The following is an 18847-nucleotide window of genomic DNA, read 5'->3' as shown; positions in this document are numbered from 1 at the left end:
AATACGCTTCAAAGTTGGGAACAGCTAACCCCCCTTCTGATTTAGGTCTCATTAGAGTTGCAAGAGCCACTCTACGTCGGCCCGTGCCCCAGAGAAAAGACACTACCAACGACTTCAGGAGTCGGAAGACAGCAGGAGGGATCCAAACGGGGAGCATCCTAAAATAATATAACAGTCGTGGGAGCGCCACCATTTTTAGCAGCGCTATGCGACCCGCTACCGACAGTGGGAGGGTGGCCTAGAAGGACATACTACCCTTCAGCGCTCTGATACTGCGAGAAATGTTGCCCTCCAAGATATTGGATGGGGTGTGGCATAAATAGACCCCCAGATATTTCAGACAGCTGGGTTCCCATCTGATTGCCCTGGTCGTGGTGGGTTGGGTCTCCCCCTTGCGTACTGGGAATAGGCATGTCTTGGACCAGTTTACCCTGATGCCAGAAATTTCACTGAAGGTGGTCAAGAGGTTGTCGGCTCCCGTCAGGGCTCCGTCGGCATCCTCAAGAAAGAGCAAAAGTTCGTAAGCGCACAGGGAAATGAACTGTTGTCCCGTCAAGCTCCATAATCCCCTATAATGAGCTCCCGTACGGATCGACATTGCGAGGGGCTCCACCGCAAGTGCAAATAGCAATGGGGATAACGAACACCCCTGTCTCGTGCCTCTTTCCACCGAGTATTGTGGGGATATCAGCACGCCCGATTTTACTCTAGCCATTTATGAAGCATACAGCACCGAATGTCCACTGCAGGTACTCCTCAACCACCCCGTAACGCCTGAGTAGCTTATGGAGGTATTCCCATTCGAGGCTGTCGAATGCCTTTTCCAGGTCAACCGATAGTATCATGGGATGGGGGGCTTCTACATGGTCCTCTTCCAATAGTCGTATCAGGTGGCGTATTCTCATAGTGGTGTTGCGCTTAGGTATGAAGCACGCTTGGTTCTCATGAACCAACGTGGTCATGTGCTCCAGCAGTCGGGACACTAGAATGCTACTCAAGATTTTGTAATCCATTGTGAGCATCGACAGCGGTCTGTAAGAGGGCGTATCGCTGCTCTCTTTATCGGGTTTATGTGGTGGGATTACTAATGCTTCGCGCATAGTACATGGTAGACAACCCAATTGTTTTGCCTCTCTGTAGACTACCAATAGACGTGGAGCCAATAGATCCACGTATTTGGCGTAAAATTCAATGGGCAAACCGCCCAACCCCGGAGTTTTATTGCGTGCCATCTGTTTTATGGCGCAAAGGATTTCAACTAGCTCAATATCTTTGCCCAGGTTCTTCGCTTGCTCAGGATGTAACATCGGAAAGGGGAGTTCTTTTAAAAATTCATCTATGGCCGAAGTACCGGCTATCAATTTACTCTGATATAGAGTTTCATAATAGCTTGAGAAGCTGCGCATGATTTCAGGTTGGGTATATACTTCGCCGCCCTCAGCCGTGCGCATGGATACTATGGGGGAGCTGCGTCTCATGGGGTTGGCAAACCAGGCCAACAAGGCTCCTGATTTGTCTCCTTCTGCATGGGATCTGGTTATATATGTCTTGTGGTCGAAGCTTTGCAGCCTTTCTACTTCAACTGCTACTGCTTCTTTCGCTGCAGCTCTCTGGTATTGTAGCTCAGGGCGTCCAGGTCACAAGAGCTCCATTTCTCAGAGTTTCTTGTCTGCCTTATCAAGGTCGTCCAAAAGCACCCTACACATTCCCACCTTTTTAGCTATACAAAACCCTCTTACAACTCCCTTAAAGGCATCCCATTCCGTCGCTCTCTCCCCAGCTGTGCCATCATTCTCTGTGAAGTAGTGAGTAATTCTTTCCTCTAAATCTTTATGGAAAAGTGGGTCTTCTAGCATTTCAGGCGTAATCTCCAGGTAGGAACACAGGAGGCGCCCGGAAACCCACGCACATCAATCAGTAAAGGATTGTGATCAGAGATGGTTCTCATCAGATATTCGGTTTTTGCAATTGTTGGTATCAGCGTTGAGGAGCACAACAGCGCATCTAGCCTCACATGGAGCTCGTGCATACCCGAGAAAAAGGAGTAATCTAGGGTGTGCGGGTGTTTGCCGCACCAAATGTCAGGTAGACCTCACTTTGATTGCCACTCCAATCTACCCTTAGCTATTCGATGTGCTGGGGAGTCTGCCAGCGGGGGGTGCGTTCTATCGAGGGCAACATCTAACACTGAGTTGAAGTCGCCTCCCTTCAGCAGTGATCCCACTAAGAAATGGGTCAGGGAGCCTGACAGTGTCGCAGGAAAGGTCAAATGGTCCACGCTGGGTGCGTAAATGCTGCAAATGTTAATTTCCCTGCCTCCCAGTTTTCCCGCTATAGCCACAAACCGCCCTTCTGGGTCTACTACGTGCTTGGCAACCTGAAAAGGGACTCCAGCCCTGATCCAAATTAGCGCGCCCCTAGCATAAGCTGAATATGTAGTGTTGTATATTTGGCCTCTCCATCTGCGCTGCAATGCTATCCCCTCTGCCTTTCTTAAATGTGTTTCCTGCAGTAACGCTATTTGGACCCCTCTACGCACCAAATAGGCATGTACTTTGTGTCGTCTCGTCATAGTATGTAGACCCCGTACATTCCAGGTAATGCAGTTCAAGTTAGACAATTCACCCATTGTCCCACAATGTCCTGTGCTCCCTTCTCCACCCAATTTCCACGTGGTTCAAATGTGAAAAATCCCCAGCACCGATGGTGTGCCCGACCTTCAACAAAATAACATTCCCCAAAACCTCCTCCCCAAAGAACAGGACCCAAAGATCACAATCTAGTTCCCATCCAAACACTCCCACTAGAAACAGTCAAAGAAATCCAACGGTAGTCACCACAGGTGTGCCTTAGGGGCAATATGGGGGGCCGAGTACCTACGGGAAGCCACCCTCTACTCGCGCTTCCTGCGAGCGATCGAGTCCTAAAGAATTTCGCTCAACTCAAAGCTTCACCCTTCAGTAGACAAGCAAACAACCCCCTCTCACAGTTCGTAGCAATCAGTTCAACATAGTTTGTTCCGCAACCACAACAGCTCACCAGGAGTTCTCATTGTTCATCTAGTATTCCTTCCACCGTCTCCGGGGTGACCGTGGGCAGCGACACACTGTCAGTTTCCGAGCACTCAGTGTCTGAGCAGTCATCACCTCTGCCAGACTCTGTGCCCTCCATCATGGGAGCTTCTTGCGACCCCGATATGCTGGACACCACCTCCGGGAACACCCCGCCGCTCCGCCGTCATCTCCAGCAGTGAAGGTCGCCCAAGTCCTTTACATCTATTGCATATCCGCCTGGACTTCCGTCACGGCTGCTCCTCAGGCACCGCTGCAAGGTGTGAGCCAAGACCGTCCTTGCCGGCTCTGTACAGTTCCAGCCAGCTACATGCGTCTTCTGCTGTATCAAAGAATTTGGTAGTGCCATCAACTATTATTCGGAGTCAGGCCGGGAATAATAAGGAGTATTGAATGCTCTCGCTTCTCAGCTCCCGTTTGATCGCCAGGAAAGAGGTCCGTTTACGCTGTGTGTCATAAGTGTAATCTGGGAAGATGTTGATCTTGCTGTTTTCCAACTGGAAGGGGCCGTTCAACTGGGCATTGTGACGCAACAGGTCTCTGTCCCGGTAGTGCAGCAGCCGCGCTACAGATGGGCGCGGGGGTGGCCCTGCTGCAGCGGCCGGGAAGGGACCCTATGCGCCCGTTCCAGTGTGTCAAAGGGGGATAATCCCTCCGGCGCCACCGTTGTCCAGAGCCAATCGTCCAGAAAGCGTACCATATCTCCCCCTGAAATTTTTTCGGGTAGTTCTATGATTCGGATGTTGTCCGGCGATTGCACCCTTCAGCGTCCTCTGCCCTTTTCTCCAGTGCGTCTAGTTGGTCCAACACATCAGTCATAGTGGCTGAGAAGGATTTTTGTGTCGGCTCCAGGGTGCGAACTGTGCTTTCCACCTCCTTGACTCTATCAGAGAGCTTGCCGTGATCAGCTCTGAGCAATCCGAGCCCCGTTGCCACTTGTGCTATATCTTGTTGGAGTGCCGCACGTGTATCCGTTATCGCCGTCAAGTTCTTGTCCAGCTGGTGTTGCAGGTGCGGATCCCGTGCTGTCTCAGGGTCTGGTTGATCTCCCTTGTCCGGCATCTCTGCGTCCGATGCGGATTGCATGGTGCCCTTGGCTCCTTTCAGTTTCCCCATGGCAGTAGCGGTGTCCAACATTGTCCGCAACGAGCGGAGGGTGAGCCGCCCAGTGACCGGTGAACCTCGCCGAGGCCCTGTTATGACCGGATTCTCTGACCAGATAGGATCAGCTCACCAGAGCACCGTCAACCCAGCCAAAACGTAACCACCTCCCTCCTCAGGACCCATTTATCCAGGCACCTGGGTACCTACCTGAGGATGGGGAACTCGCAATATACAAGCTCATATCATCAGAAACACCACTAAATCTATAGGGATTACTAGGAATACTCACTGATTACTAAGGACGTCCATGCCCTACACCACACTCATACCTCATAGTCTCGCCACCACATGGGCCCAGACTAATCTACCCCAGGGCAGTTCTGATTAGCTACCATTACACACTGACCACAATCAGTGCCCACCCAAGCCACAATCCTGTGGGTATAACAAGCCGCAATCCTGTGGGTATAAGCACCAGTTTCTTCCCTGGTGTTCTCTTGCTTACATCCCAAGCCGCAATCCTGCGGGTATAAGCACCAGTTTCCTCCCTGGTGTTCTCTTACTTACATCCCAAGCCGCAATCCTGCAGGTATAACCACCAGTTTCCCTCCTGGTGTTCTCATTAACGCCGCTTACCAACGACGTTCACTTTCCTATGAATACCTTCAGCTCTCTCTCTCTATGTTGGGAAGTTTCTCTCACTATTCATTAGGGGTACAATAATATTATGGAATGGCCGAATTACTTAGTGTATAACTTATTCTCCTAGCTCAAGGGCTCCTCTCTCCCTAATTATTCAGTTGTTACTTACCTGATCATGGGTAGCATCTGTTCCAGCTGTAACACCTGACTAGAAGAAAAGGTTACCTGCACTATAATAACAAGAGGCACACACTGTATGCAAAAGTTATTCCCTGATTTAAGCGCTCTTATTTCCTTTTGATCCGTCAGTTACTATACAGCATCTGGTTAGAAGAAAGGTTAGCTCTATCATAAGAACAACACATGCACACTGGTTCACTAAGAACTGGGGTATCTTTATTACAATATAACACTATACTATAACACATAGCCTGAAAGGTAAAATGGGAATAGACACATACACAGATCTGCGGGGTCTCTGTAAAGCTTTATTACTATACCACATTCACATGTAATTGACTGTAAATAGCTAAAGAGGGAATGGATTATACTGCACACCCACATGTAACTAACAGGGACTGTAAATAGACTGCACACCGCTGAAAGAAAAAGGATTAGCAACACAATAGGGACAAGGTTAATGTTTAAAGATAAAGGACCAATATCACCTGATTAGTATGGAGTCTTGCTCTAGCTGTCATCTGGGCTCCTCTCTCGTCTGTGCCTTAGCTCGAAAGGTTAGCTCTATCATAAGAACAACACATGCACACTGGTTCACTAAGAACTGGGGTATCTTTATTACAATATAACACTATACTATAACACATAGCCTGAAAGGTAAAATGGGAATAGACACATACACAGATCTGCGGGGTCTCTGTAAAGCTTTATTACTATACCACATTCACATGTAATTGACTGTAAATAGCTAAAGAGGGAATGGAGTATACTGCACACCCACATGTAACTAACAGGGACTGTAAATAGACTGCACACCGCTGAAAGAAAAAGGATTAGCAACACAATAGGGACAAGGTTAATGTTTAAAGATAAAGGACCAATATCACCTGATTAGTATGGAGTCTTGCTCTAGCTGTCATCTGGGCTCCTCTCTCGTCTGTGCCTTAGCTCGTCTTAGATCTTCCCCTGCACTCTTGGACACGCATCTGCGCTGATCACTCTGCACTGGATTCCTCTCCCCCACGAACTCTCTCCACCTTCCAGCTTCAGCCTAATTGTTTCTGCCGCTCTGATAACCGTTCGCTCCACTAGCTTCTTCACTCTGTCTGATTATCTCTGTTCCAATGTCTAATTCACTCCAGCTGCTCCCACAGATTAATTCACGATATAACTTCAGTCTCTTCCAAAAGGTATCACTTCAGACTCCAACTGATCACAACTCCTTCTGATAAGTAACTGCTTCTGACTGCTTCCTTCAGTTCCAAACATTATCTCACTTCTCTCTGTTCAAAACATCATCTGCTCACAACTGCTTCTGGCTTCTCTCTCTGGTTCCAGTTCACTGACTGTCTGTCTGTCTTCTCTCTGTTCCAAGCATCTACTGTCTCTTCTCCTCTGCTCCAACTCCTCTCCTTCTCCACTCCTTCTGCACTCAACTCTTTCTGCTCCAATGATCGACTGAACTCCTTCCAACTCAAACTCTTTCTGACTGACTCCGCCTCTGCACTTCACTAATATGGAATGCTGTCTCCTCATGGAAAGTTCCAGCCAGCAGCCTCCTCCCACCGATTCCATGTACCGCGCTCCTTGCACTAGACGCTCCCACAGTGACCAGCTGCTTGTTACGTCTAGAGACCTGAGCCCAGAGACACTTCCTGATTAGATTCAGCTCTGGCCGGTTCTCTCCAGTTCGCTTAGGGCGAACAACACCTTATAACTAAAACATTACCTTTACCCTGCAAGCATCTCAGTTCTGCAGGGACAGAAAGCAAAATGGAGTCTCTCTAGTTCTGGGCCTTGTAGGCCTGAGAAGGATGAAATAACACTTAGCTCTGTCAGAGTACCTACACTAACCATACTAATATGTAATATAAAGTCAGGACTACAGGATCCACCCTCTACTATAGGTAGGATGATAAAAGGACACATAATTATGTCAAAGCCAATAGGCAATAGATGGATTAGAGTCAAGAGTAAGGGATCTATCATCATATTAGGCAGCTATCCTCTAGTTTATGCTTCTAGGTCTGGAAAAAGGCCTTAAAAGGACCAACACAAGGCAAGAATAGAGATTCAGGATGGTAGCAAGCTTAAAGTCACCATCACTCAGAAGTAGAGCCAAAAACCCGGTCACTACAGGCCCACCCCGGCCAATGGGCTAACTGCCGGGAGGAATTTCACCTGGGTGCGCGAAGCTCGAGCTCCAAAGAACAGTCAGAGAGAGCCCACCAGCAGTTTATCAACAGGGTAGAACAAATACACCAGTTCAGGGCGGCACCAACCAGGGTCCCACCGACCCCCGGCGCAGGAAGGCCTCAGCAGGTGGTGAGATGAATCAGTGGGGATCTCCACAGAGCATGGTAGTCCATTTAACGGTAGTGCCAAGAGCAGCTGCAGCAGTGGGTTTCCAGTCTCATCGGCCCTCAATCGGGCCGTCTCCGCGCCAGCCGATCTTGCAAGCGACCCAAGGGAGGGTCAACCTCAACCACCCGTGGGCCCGTCACAGGGGGGGCCCGCCCAGGACACCCAACGATGCCAGGCACGGCCCGTCAGTAGTTCACCGGTTCAGCTGCTACAGCGCCACTTCACAGGGGGCTCCCTGCCCGCGCCGTCCCGAACCATCCGTCGTGGTCCGTCTATAGTATGCACCCCAGATCATGATAATCTAAGTCTCACCAGTAATGCCAGCCGGCTTGAAGCCCGCGGCCCAGGCGGTAGGGCCCGGCGATCCCACGCGGAGCCGCTGTGTGGCCCAGCCCCGAGCTTCCACCAGCTCCTTGTAAACTAGTGGGTGTCACCTCGAAGGTCCAGCCCATGACCGTTCTGTACCTCAGCCCTGCTCCTGCGCTCGGTAATAAAAGTCCTCTGTGGGTGCAATTATGGCGTTCGGCTCGCCAAGGCCTCAGGCAGCCAGGGGGCAGGCGGGCCTGCGGGTAGACCGCTCCCGCGAGGTCCCAGTGCCCGTTGTGCCCTCCCTGTGTCCCGACTCAGTGGGTGCCTCTTTCTCCAGCCCGTAGGCCCCAACAGTAACTCTCGCAAGCCACAGCACCCAAGGAAATGGCGGGGTAGAGCGGGAGGTGTCGTGTTCCCCAGCGAACAATCAGGCAATCCTCTAGTCTGAGGCCGCCAGCAGGGACCTCCGTAAAAGCGTCTCCCACCTTTCCGGGCTTCGTCAGGGCTATGGATGCCGGCCGCCCATCTTCTCAACCCGGACCAACCCGCAGCCAGCAGCGCAGGTCGCGGAAGCGGGACCACCCCACCCCCACTTCTCTTCACCGATGCGACCCCTCCAGACTGCTTGTATTCCGCTGTGTCTCACCATAGGTAGGGGCCGGTCGCTGGCAGTCCGCAGGTCCGAAGTGCCGCTCCCCGTCTTCGGTTCCGCGGGTGTCAGGCCAGTCCCATAGCCGCCATGTTATTCGCCTCTCAGGGGCCCGCAAGCTGGGCAACCGGGCGTCCGCGTTTCACAGCAGGCCAGAAGGTAGTTCGGTTCCGCGCGACCTCAATTCAGGGGGGTTGTGCTCCCCAGGGGTCCGCCGAGTCGCGGGCAACGATCTCCTCCCCCGTAAGGTGCCTGCCGGGTGCGCAGCCACTTATCCAAGCGGCGCGGCAGGCATGTGTGGGAGCCGCCGCGCGGGTGTCGCCGAGTGCTGACAGTGGGTTGGGCAGCCGCCACACCCCCCACCAGCGGGTGGGAGGGTCCGGTTTAGGACTCGGGCCCGTGCGTTCGCCGGCTGCTCGGGAGGTTTTAGTTCTGCGTGGCCACCATTTTGGTCGCGGCTCCTTCCGGGACAGCCGAGCCACGTTCAGCTCGTCCAGGCAGCAACAGGCTCCGCAGGGACGGTCCGTCGTGGGTCTACCAGTCGAGAGACCCTTCCCACATGATCTCACGTGGGTTAGGGATCGGTAGTTGCAATTTGATCAGGATTAATGGCGGCTCGATCGCGGAGCCGAGCGCTCAGGCGACCTCCACCATCAGCGCTCAAGCCACGCCCCCAACACAAATTAACATTGATTGTAGTATAATGTTTTCTGATGGAGTGAAACGATATTAAAAAGTACATATTGGTGTGAAAATGGATGATCATCTCAGCATCTGAAGCAGAAAGGGCAGTGGATTTTAAATCTGCCAAATACTATTGTGTACCATTTTAGGACACTATTGTAATTTTCCCGATTCATGCCCTTATGTAGGTATAAATCAACATATCCTAATATAGGCATAGAATCATAACCATATTTAGACATAGCTCATGCAGTCCAAATACGGCAGGGCTACTTCAACTAGTTCCGAAAATCTACAACGATTTCTTGGAAAACTCGCCTTCAGCAGCTAGGGACTTCCGCTTGCTCGAAAACTGACTTGTCCAAGAACTCATGTAGTTTTCAAAGAACTGAGACTCTTTGATGATGTTATTATGTTATATTTACGTCAAACTCGATAACTTCAAGGTATAAATATGCCCACACTTGCCATAGCAAAGACACGGTGGTTTGGAGCAGTTCGACTATCTACTTGCCTGACCCATCTTGCTATAGCAAGTCCCGAAGGAAGCCGACCCTCCAGCACACGCACTGAGAGAGACGCTGTCTTTTCTCCTGCCGAGAAGTCCAGCTCCAGTGTTTCCAAGCTACCCTTGCGGGTTGTCGGGAAATCGAGTCCAGAGCCTGACCTTCTTCATTACAAATCAAGGTACGGAGCTGATTTGACCCTAAGAGAAATCTTGGACAGATTCTTGGCAAAGAATAGTACATTTATGCTACACCTCTCTTACTTCTTTCCTCGTACTAAGCTTAGGTTAGGTACATCGGGGTAGGCTTATTTTAGAAGCACCAGTTGAGTACTTTTAGCCTCTGTTATTTATGTATGTATTTATCTATGGTTTAGGAACCATACAATGCTCTTACAGTATTATTTTATTCTACTCTTTCGACTATATGCATTATATTGTGCAACCAGTTTTACGATTGTAGCAGTTCATTTCTTATGCTTGAGAAAGAAGACTGTTCAATATATCCTTTTATTGAAAACGCCCGTCTATCTATTTCTCAGCACCTCTGGTAAAACAAAGCATGCACGAGTGACTGAGTGAAATATCTATCTATTGTTTCTACGACTCTGAAGATCAGTTTTATCTTGGGGAAACTAAATCCCTTCTTGCAAACTCAAGAAAGTTTCTAGTGACCTCTGAGCTAGCTGGCACTCACAATTAAGTCCAATATATTCCATAGAAACCAAGTAGACATAAGTCCTACGTCACATCTATAGAATATAATATTCTAATGCGCAGAGCCTATTGGGAATATCGGAACTACACTACATGGCACCCAACGTTTGGTAAGGCACTCATTTAACGTTAGATACTGGAGTAACTCAGTCGTGCTTTTCACTGAGACCCCTTTATCCCGTAAAATAGTCCAATAGACGTCTCGAATGGGTTAAAGGATAAAATAATCCGCCATAACTGAGTAGGACGAAAAATCCAATGTATTAGTTTTTGGTTAAATCAACGCTGAAGGATAGAGTGTTCCAAAATATTGTGCACCTTATCTTTGTTTCCTTAAAACTTGCTCTGCAACTTTCATTAAACAATGTCGCTTAATGGCTACAACAACGCAACCGGTGGAGCTGCAGTAAATGCAAACCAACCGGGCTTTGACGTTACAGGGTTTAATGAAGACGACGATGATGCTATAATCATCCCGGAAAACTTAAGTAAAGCCATAGCTATAAAGCTTATAGAAAATGGTCTATCGAGAAGAGGTGGTGGAGTCATATTTGTCATAGAGGCACACGAAAATTGGCAGACAGAGGTATTCTATACATGGATTATCTTTCCGCAAGCAAATCCAACAACACATGTGTTCCACTTTTACAAGATAGAGGAACCTCCAGCGGAATACATTCCTTTCGAGGACGTTGAAATTCCACTAACTTACCAAGAGCATCAGCTCTGGTTTAAAGGCACCCTACAACATCAAAATCACATTACCAGGCTCAGTCCATTAGGTAGACCAGGAGCCGGTACTAGCCAGCTATACACCACATCCTGTCATGAACAAATGGCCGGTCCAGAACTATTAGCTCAGCTAAAACAATTAATAAATATACATAGACAATTGGTACAATATGTTATGCGGACTCTAATAGTCCAACCTGCTATAAGAATTCCACAGCAAACCCCTCATCAGGGGAACACAAACAAAATTACACCACAGACTATACAATCAGTCATTGGTAAATTGCCCGCAAAAAGGGAAAAAATTCCATTCTGGTTAGCTCAAACAATTACTCAAATAGAGGCAGTATTTCCTGATAGTACATCTCATGAGAAACACAGGATTCTAACAATCTGTTTACTAATGGGGATAGCACCACACGTGGAGGACTGTAACACTTGGGGTACAGTCTTTGCTTCAATCTACACAAAAACACAGGGTGTTTTGTCAATGGAGGTAATACCTGACGTCCTGAAACAGATTCAAAATAAATATGGACCAGAACCTGCCTTGAATCGTGGTATGAAATTACTGAAAGATTGCAAACAGGTCTCAGCTATATTATTAGCTAACATTAAAGGTGAAGCAGCATCGGTGGCAATCCGCTAAAAAACTAAAAGAACTTGATGTAACTGAGCAGCCATATGAACTTGCCAGAATAATAGAAAAATCCTATGAAGAACTAGGTAGAGATAATTTGGGAGGGAAACCAGTAAAGCCCGAACTAACAGAAAATCCAGAAAAAGTTTTTATTAAAAACAATCTCACCACTCCTAAAAAGAAATGGGAAATTAGTAGACAGTCACTTCCTAAAGAGAAGCGTTCTCAGTCCAGGGGTAGATCTCCTCAAAAGGAGCACTCTGAAAAGAGGTATAACCTCAGAAACAGGGATAATTTGTGAAAACCTGATAGTTATCAAGATACTGATACATGTTCCTCTCGTACCTTTAAGACTTCCTCACAGAAATCCGAAAGAAGAGGACGATCAGAACACAAAAAGAACGTGTGAAGTCCAAATAATAAGAAAACTCAATTCACCAAAAAGAAGGTAGCAAGTATTAAAATCAGACATGCAGAGGATCTTGAGGACACAACTGAAGAACGGGGAGTGGGCCCAGACAATGCTGGACAGTGCAGCAGAGATCACCATAGCTCGCAGGATCCTGAAGGATCATCTGGAGACAGTGGATCTGAATGAATGCATTCAAGTTGAAACTGCAGATACCAGGGTTAGTGTACCACAAAAGTTATATGAAGTCACCCTTTGAATAGAGGGAGACATAACTAGGAGAATAAAAGCACTCCTTTGGGAAAAACTATCAAAGAGTTATGGCATCCTTCTGCCTGAAAAAGACTGCCCACCTGAATTTGTCAGGGAGTGCCCACATGGCGAAGAGATCATTATGTCAGCTTTCTCAAATCATATTCCTATTCATAAAAAATACACCAAAGCCAGAAAATGGGCTGTGGCCCAGGCTCCAGCATTATATAAAAATCATGTGGGATGGGATGAGGATTCTCGTCACCATAAGATCCAGGTAAAAAATCAACCGACTGCTCAGAAGCAGTATCCGGTTAAACAAGAATCTAAAAAACAAGTCAGGGAGATCTTAGATCAACTTGAATACCAAGGGGTGATTGAAACATGCACCTCGTCCATGAACAATCCTTTGTTTCCTGTCTCCAAACCAGACAATACATATTGTCCAGTCTTGGATTACAGACATTTAAACTCCTGCTGCAAAACATTTGCAGTACAAAATGCACACAGTGCAGCACTGATGAATAACATAATTTGCAGAAAATATAAAACAACATTAGACATTTCAAACAGTTTCTTCTGTCAACACATTGCACCTGAAAGCAGGTATTTGACCGCTTTCTTGATAATGGGGACACAACAACACTTTTGTCGTCTCCGCCAGGGATTCAAGAACAGTCCAGGGTTATTTTCAGCCACAGTAACAGAGTTACTACAAACGTATTATGATGAGTCATTATCTTATGTCGATGACATTTATCTTACAGATGATGACTTAAACAGGCACTTGAACAAGGTGAACACCATAATACTTGGTTTTGCCTCTAAGGGGTACAAATTCAATTTTAAAAAATCAAGAATTGCCCTCCTCAACGTCCTATTCTTGGGATATGAACTTTCAAGAGAAGGCAAAAGCCTGGCAGCCAACTTTTTAAAAAAGTTTGCGCTGCTCCAACCTCCAAAAACACTGAAAAATTTACAGTCAGTTTTAGGATTCCTGAATTTCGGAAGAACTTACATTCTGAACTACGCAGAAAGGGTTAAACCTCTCTACGAACTAATCAAACCTGATTTCAAACCAACTAATTGGACTCAAAAACACACCGAAATTTTGCGTTCAGTGCAAACAAACATATTAGCAACAACTTATTTACAGACACGCATAAACGAACGCAACCTTGTAATCCGAATCATACCAGGGAGATGCGAATTCACATACCTAACCTTTAATGAAGGTGAAAAGGTACCAATAGCTTACAAGTCACACTTATGCACACAAGCTGAAATGAAATTCACTTCAACAGAAAAAATTCTGACAGCGGTTCAAACTACAGTAGCAAAAGAGAGAGCCCTCGCACAGGGAAAACGCATATAAGTTGTTACTTGACAAAAGCAAGCATTCCAAATGCAAAAGCTTCACATCCAAGATGGATATAATGGGTTAATTCTCTTGCTGCTACAGACGTTGAATACGTTTTTGATCCTTACTTGAAGAAACAAGAATTTCTCCAATACGAACAAGAATGTCCTCTGCCCACTGAAATTCTGCCTCTAGAACATTACGGCTGTATAATTTATACAGACGGAGCAGCATAACCCTCAATTGGGGGAAAACAAGCTTATAGTGCTGTGTGCGCGATTGTTAAAAGTCGCTAGTGCGATGGTGAATTCAGACCCATGGTCACAAAAACTCAATCTCTAAGAGATTGTACAGCTCAGCGAGCTGAACTACAGGCTTTCAAGATGGTGCTTGAAAACACCGATCGTGAATTCCCCTCACTCATAGTGTGCGATTCGTATTACTGCCTCAAGTCTTATAATGAATATCTGCAGAACTGGGTTCAAAATGGTTTTAAAGACGCAAAAGGTAGCACAATCAAGCATAAAATGCTTTGGGAACAAGTAGTTATTTTGCAGAAACAACTACAAAAGACTCACGTGATCCATACACTGAGTCATCAGCGTGATGGCATTCAAGTTGAAGGGAATTAATTGGCTAATGAAGCCGCGAAGGCAGCTGTGCAAACGGTTTCCGTAGCTGCAATCACTTGTTCAAAAACACAAATATACGGTGAAACCATGCTCGCTGCAATGCCACAAGTAAAGGCAGCGGAGCTGCGTTACTTCTAAATTATCCACTTGAATATATATACATAATTCATGCAAACTCTATTCCTTTTGCTTGAATCCCTGGAGTGGGGGATAGGGTCATTCCAAACAGGAACCAAAGGGGTGCTCTGATTCAGGAAGCAAATATGGGAGAGGGTCTGATACATCAAGAGATCTCAAAATCTCTATTAGAATTAGAAGAGATGTACTGGTGGCCAGAGATGAAAGCTCACTTATACAAATTCGGAATAAATTGCGATGACTGTTACAGAGATCAATGCTTGAAGCGCCACCAGATTCCTAACTACAGCGTAGCCAGCTCAGTACAGACACCATTGTTAGATAGCATTAGGCTATCCACGCTCAGACGTCCCCATGGACAAAAGTGGTCCCACAAATTTTAGGACGAGATTCATTTGGATGTGGCCTCAGCGCTCGGCTGACGCCCGAACTGTTACAAAAGATCTGGGAGTCTTTATCGGCACATACACAATCGGCACTCTACATTCTGACCAGGGTCCTGCGTTTAGCTCTAGGGCTTACAAAGAGGCCATGACCAGTTTGAACGTTGCATTGCGGTTTTCGAGTCCATTCCATCCTGAGGGAAAATCGGTTGTGGAGAGAAAAAACTGTGACATCAAGCAATATATAAAAGCTAGGGTATTAGGTTCGGGTGATGGGTGGGTCAAACATCTAATAAATGTCCAATATAGTCTTAATAACCTGCCAAGAAATTCTCTGGGTGGAATCACTCCGTATGAAATCCTTTTTGGTACTAGAATGATGGTTGAAGACCTCGATCATCATACTTCAGTGGTGGAACAAAAACCCTTTGATATCAAAGATCGTTTGGCTGTTTAACAGGACTTAAATGAAACAAGAAGAAGTCTAAGCAACACTATCGAGAAGCCAACGACCACAGAAGAGAAACCACCTGTCCCAGCAAGACCTGTCTGGATTACAAAGATTGGGGATCTGGTCAGAGAGAAAATAGCGGATAAGGCGGAATTTGGGCCTTCTTACAGAAAACCAGTACCTGTCCTAGCAGTCCACGGATCAAGAACAGTGTTACTTCCGCCCCTTGCTGGAAGATAGGAGAACCGGTCCGTATCAATTGACCTGGTAAAACCACATCATGTGGCCGATAATAAGTAGTAGGCCCAGTTGACTCTCAAGATGTAGCAGACGACCAAATCTTGCTACTATCCAAGAGGATTAAACTGAAAGACTCTTCACCTTTGAAGATTCTGCAGTGAGAAAAGAAAGACTATGCAATAAAGCCATGGGACTTGTGCCTCTTGAAATCAAAATAACAGTTTGTTAAGAAACTACCGTCTACAATGATGTAGCATCTGACTATACAAACATGTCAAGGGAACAAGCAGCTCCAGCGATTTCAAATAATCCGGATGCAATACCAACTATTGACAGAACTGCCTCAGGCTATTTCATCAACTTTGATACGTTTTCTGAGGATCCAAGTGAGCCAGAAACAACGCCAGCAAATGAAACTTTCAAGGAACAATTAACGGAACTTTGTCACCAGCTTGCAAATACATATCTATCTAGTTTCACCATGGGTTGAATTTTGGATTGTGTTAGGTGTACTTTTTCTCCTGCTATGGCTCATTCTTGTTTTAAGTTTGAGAAAGCTGATAGATGGAAAATATAGTATAATGGACACAGCAAGTATAACATTAACTTGCTCCTGAAACCACACAAATCATCTCATCGTGAACAACGAGACCTGTCATCAGTGAATATCACAGCCGTTCCTCTGCCTGGTGGTATTGCTTGGGATAGAACTGATTATGACATTTATGGCCCTCTTAAGCTGCTGATGATTCCACACCAATTTAAGGTTTCCTTGAGTGATTTTGTTTCACCTAGTACATTTTCTGTTGATTCAGACTTTGTTACCAAGTTGTTACTGTGCATGGGTCTTTGACCTTTTCACACTTACCTACTATTGCAACAGTGCAATGCAGTGCAGAATAACGCATGTTCGCTTAGTTGGTAACGATGCTATTAGGTCTGGCAGACTGATCTAACATAGAGTTACACTATATAGGAGATGAAAGATCCTGTGTGCTTACATACAGCTGGCTCATTCAGGGTGAGGTTATGGTGAATAATAGTCAAGCCCACAGGTCAGTCTAACTGTAAACAAGTAGGTCGAGCAGGCCGTCTCTGGTGCACTATGTTTGCAGCGAAACATGTCTAGGATATGCAAAGTTCTAATTAGTGAGTGTAGGCTAGTGTAAATTCTTATTACTGGCCTACTGGCTATAGTTTGTGGTGTCTCTCCCTGTTCCTACACATCCCCTCCTGTCTAGTTTTTCTATGCAAACTAGCAATATTGCTCTTCTAGGGGATCTTCTGCAGAAGTCACAAACACCAAATAGTCCTGATGATGGAGCCATGCACTTAGCTGTAAACAGCATTGTCAGGAACCGGTGTGATGGCTGTTCATTCCAATGCTTTTTAAATGACTGCCAGCTTGCTGGTCAAATTTAAATGTGGGAAGCAGCACCTGGGCGACGGAGTAATAAACTTTGTTTCCCTGATGGATAAATGGGCTGCCCACCAACATCTACAATAGGCCCTGGGCCTTCATCTTTTCAAAAACGTTGAAGTATTCATGGTACAGCTCAGGAATTGTTAAGTTTAAGAGAGGTTAGCTATTACAGATTACTCATTTTCTGATGTAGCCAATCTCACCCAGGACTCAATCTGTTGAGGTATTATACAACTTTGGAAATAACATTTAGAACTGAGAGATATTATCCTGGTAGATAAATTAATGTATACATTGTGTTGGACCAACGTAAAAAAACAAAAATCGCCAGATACTTGGGAGTTGTTATTAACTAAAAAGATATTTCTTCATGATAGTTAAACAATGTGACACGTTAAGGAAATATACAATCCATAACAGGCACAGAAATAAGAAAAGACTAGGAAGTTAATTCTTTAAAGCCAGGTCGTTTCGATATACGTTTCTGTGACCCCCACAGTTGTAGGCAAAATTAATCTATGCTTATTTCAGTGTTGTTTGAAAGTGCTGAAGAAGAGACTTGAGGGAGGGATTATTTACCCAATCCTCGCTTACTCTCAAAGGATGGGCTTGTTTCCCACTAGTCTATTCTGCATGACAGACATTCATACAATATGGCGACTATCACCACAGTGGAGACAAAGTTTCTTTTGCCGCTGTCTTTGCTTTTCTTCTTTGGTTAAATCACCCCAGGGGACTTCTATTTGAAAAGACTCTTCCATGATGAGACTTGCATCTGGAATCTCTATTCTGAGAGGAATTGTTCTAAAGAAGTTTAGGGAACCGCAGCTTCTTTCCCATGTTCCTTTAATTTAACCAATGTTCAATGTAGAAGACAAACTCAATTGCCCCAAATAAAGTCACTGGAAGAGCAGTATGAATTAATTTGTTCTTTATTTCTTCTTATAGTCCTCAGTGATACGATGGCATTGAGATACGCTCAACCTACAAAGTCTTAGCAGCTAAATTGTTAAGGTGAGTGAAGCATGTTATCATACCTTGTGGACAATGTTTTATCTCATAACGTGCTTCTTCAGCACCAAATCTGATCTTTTCCACATTCAAGAAAATGGCCCCAAAAGGTGGACTAGTCATTCAGGCTGAAATTTGCAGAGGTTCAAAGGGGTAGCCTGAGAGCTAAATCAGCATCTATAAGGCAAATTAATAAATATTCAAACTTTTTTTCTGTCTTGTGAAAATTGGGTGGGTCGGACGCTAAATGAACAGTCAGACAGTCTAGATATTCTTTTAAACTGTTCAGACGTTATTTGTATTTGTGAAGCACGCTATAAACATGTGAAGGTATCCTGGTGCTTAAGTTTCCCATAAAAACGTAAGGATACAGCAGGAATTCGTGGTAATTTAAAAGGCCCTCTATTAGCAAGTGCTTGCTGCAGAAGAGCATTTTTACTGTGTCAAGAATCAAACTTGACATTTTGTTGTTGGATTCTATCCTGTAAAGCTTGGGCTTGATTAATCATACATGAGTGATGTTGGTATTTTGTTCGCACAATGGCTGCGTGTAATGATGACTTATTTAGCCGACATGTCCTGGATTTGAAGACAGGCCGATCTTCTATGGAAGCCCCTTTTCCACCAGTGCGCAGAGGTTCTGGAGCTTCCCAAAGTCAGGAAGGCGATCGCTGAGAACAGGCCAAGAATTGCCAAACAAGATAGGAGGACAGCTGCTCCATGAGCAGGTGTACATACAGAAAGAAAGCCACACAGACGAGACTGGGGCTAGCTCTGCGGTGCTGAATCAGACAGTACAGATGTTGATCTAGAAATGGGAGCGAAGTGGCCTGGCCTGATGGCGAAGCCCCTTCAGACAGCTAAACATGTGGCAGGACTTATAAAGAGGAGAAGTTGCGACTGGCAATAACCCAGGGAGGGCAGAGGAAGAAAGAAAATATACACTTTGAA

This window comes from Lissotriton vulgaris, chromosome 3_1 (assembly GCF_964263255.1).
Source record: "Lissotriton vulgaris chromosome 3_1, aLisVul1.2, whole genome shotgun sequence".
NCBI lineage: Eukaryota > Metazoa > Chordata > Amphibia > Caudata > Salamandridae > Lissotriton > Lissotriton vulgaris.
The sequence above is the reverse complement of the archived record's forward strand: the minus strand, read 5'-3'. Positions refer to the sequence as shown.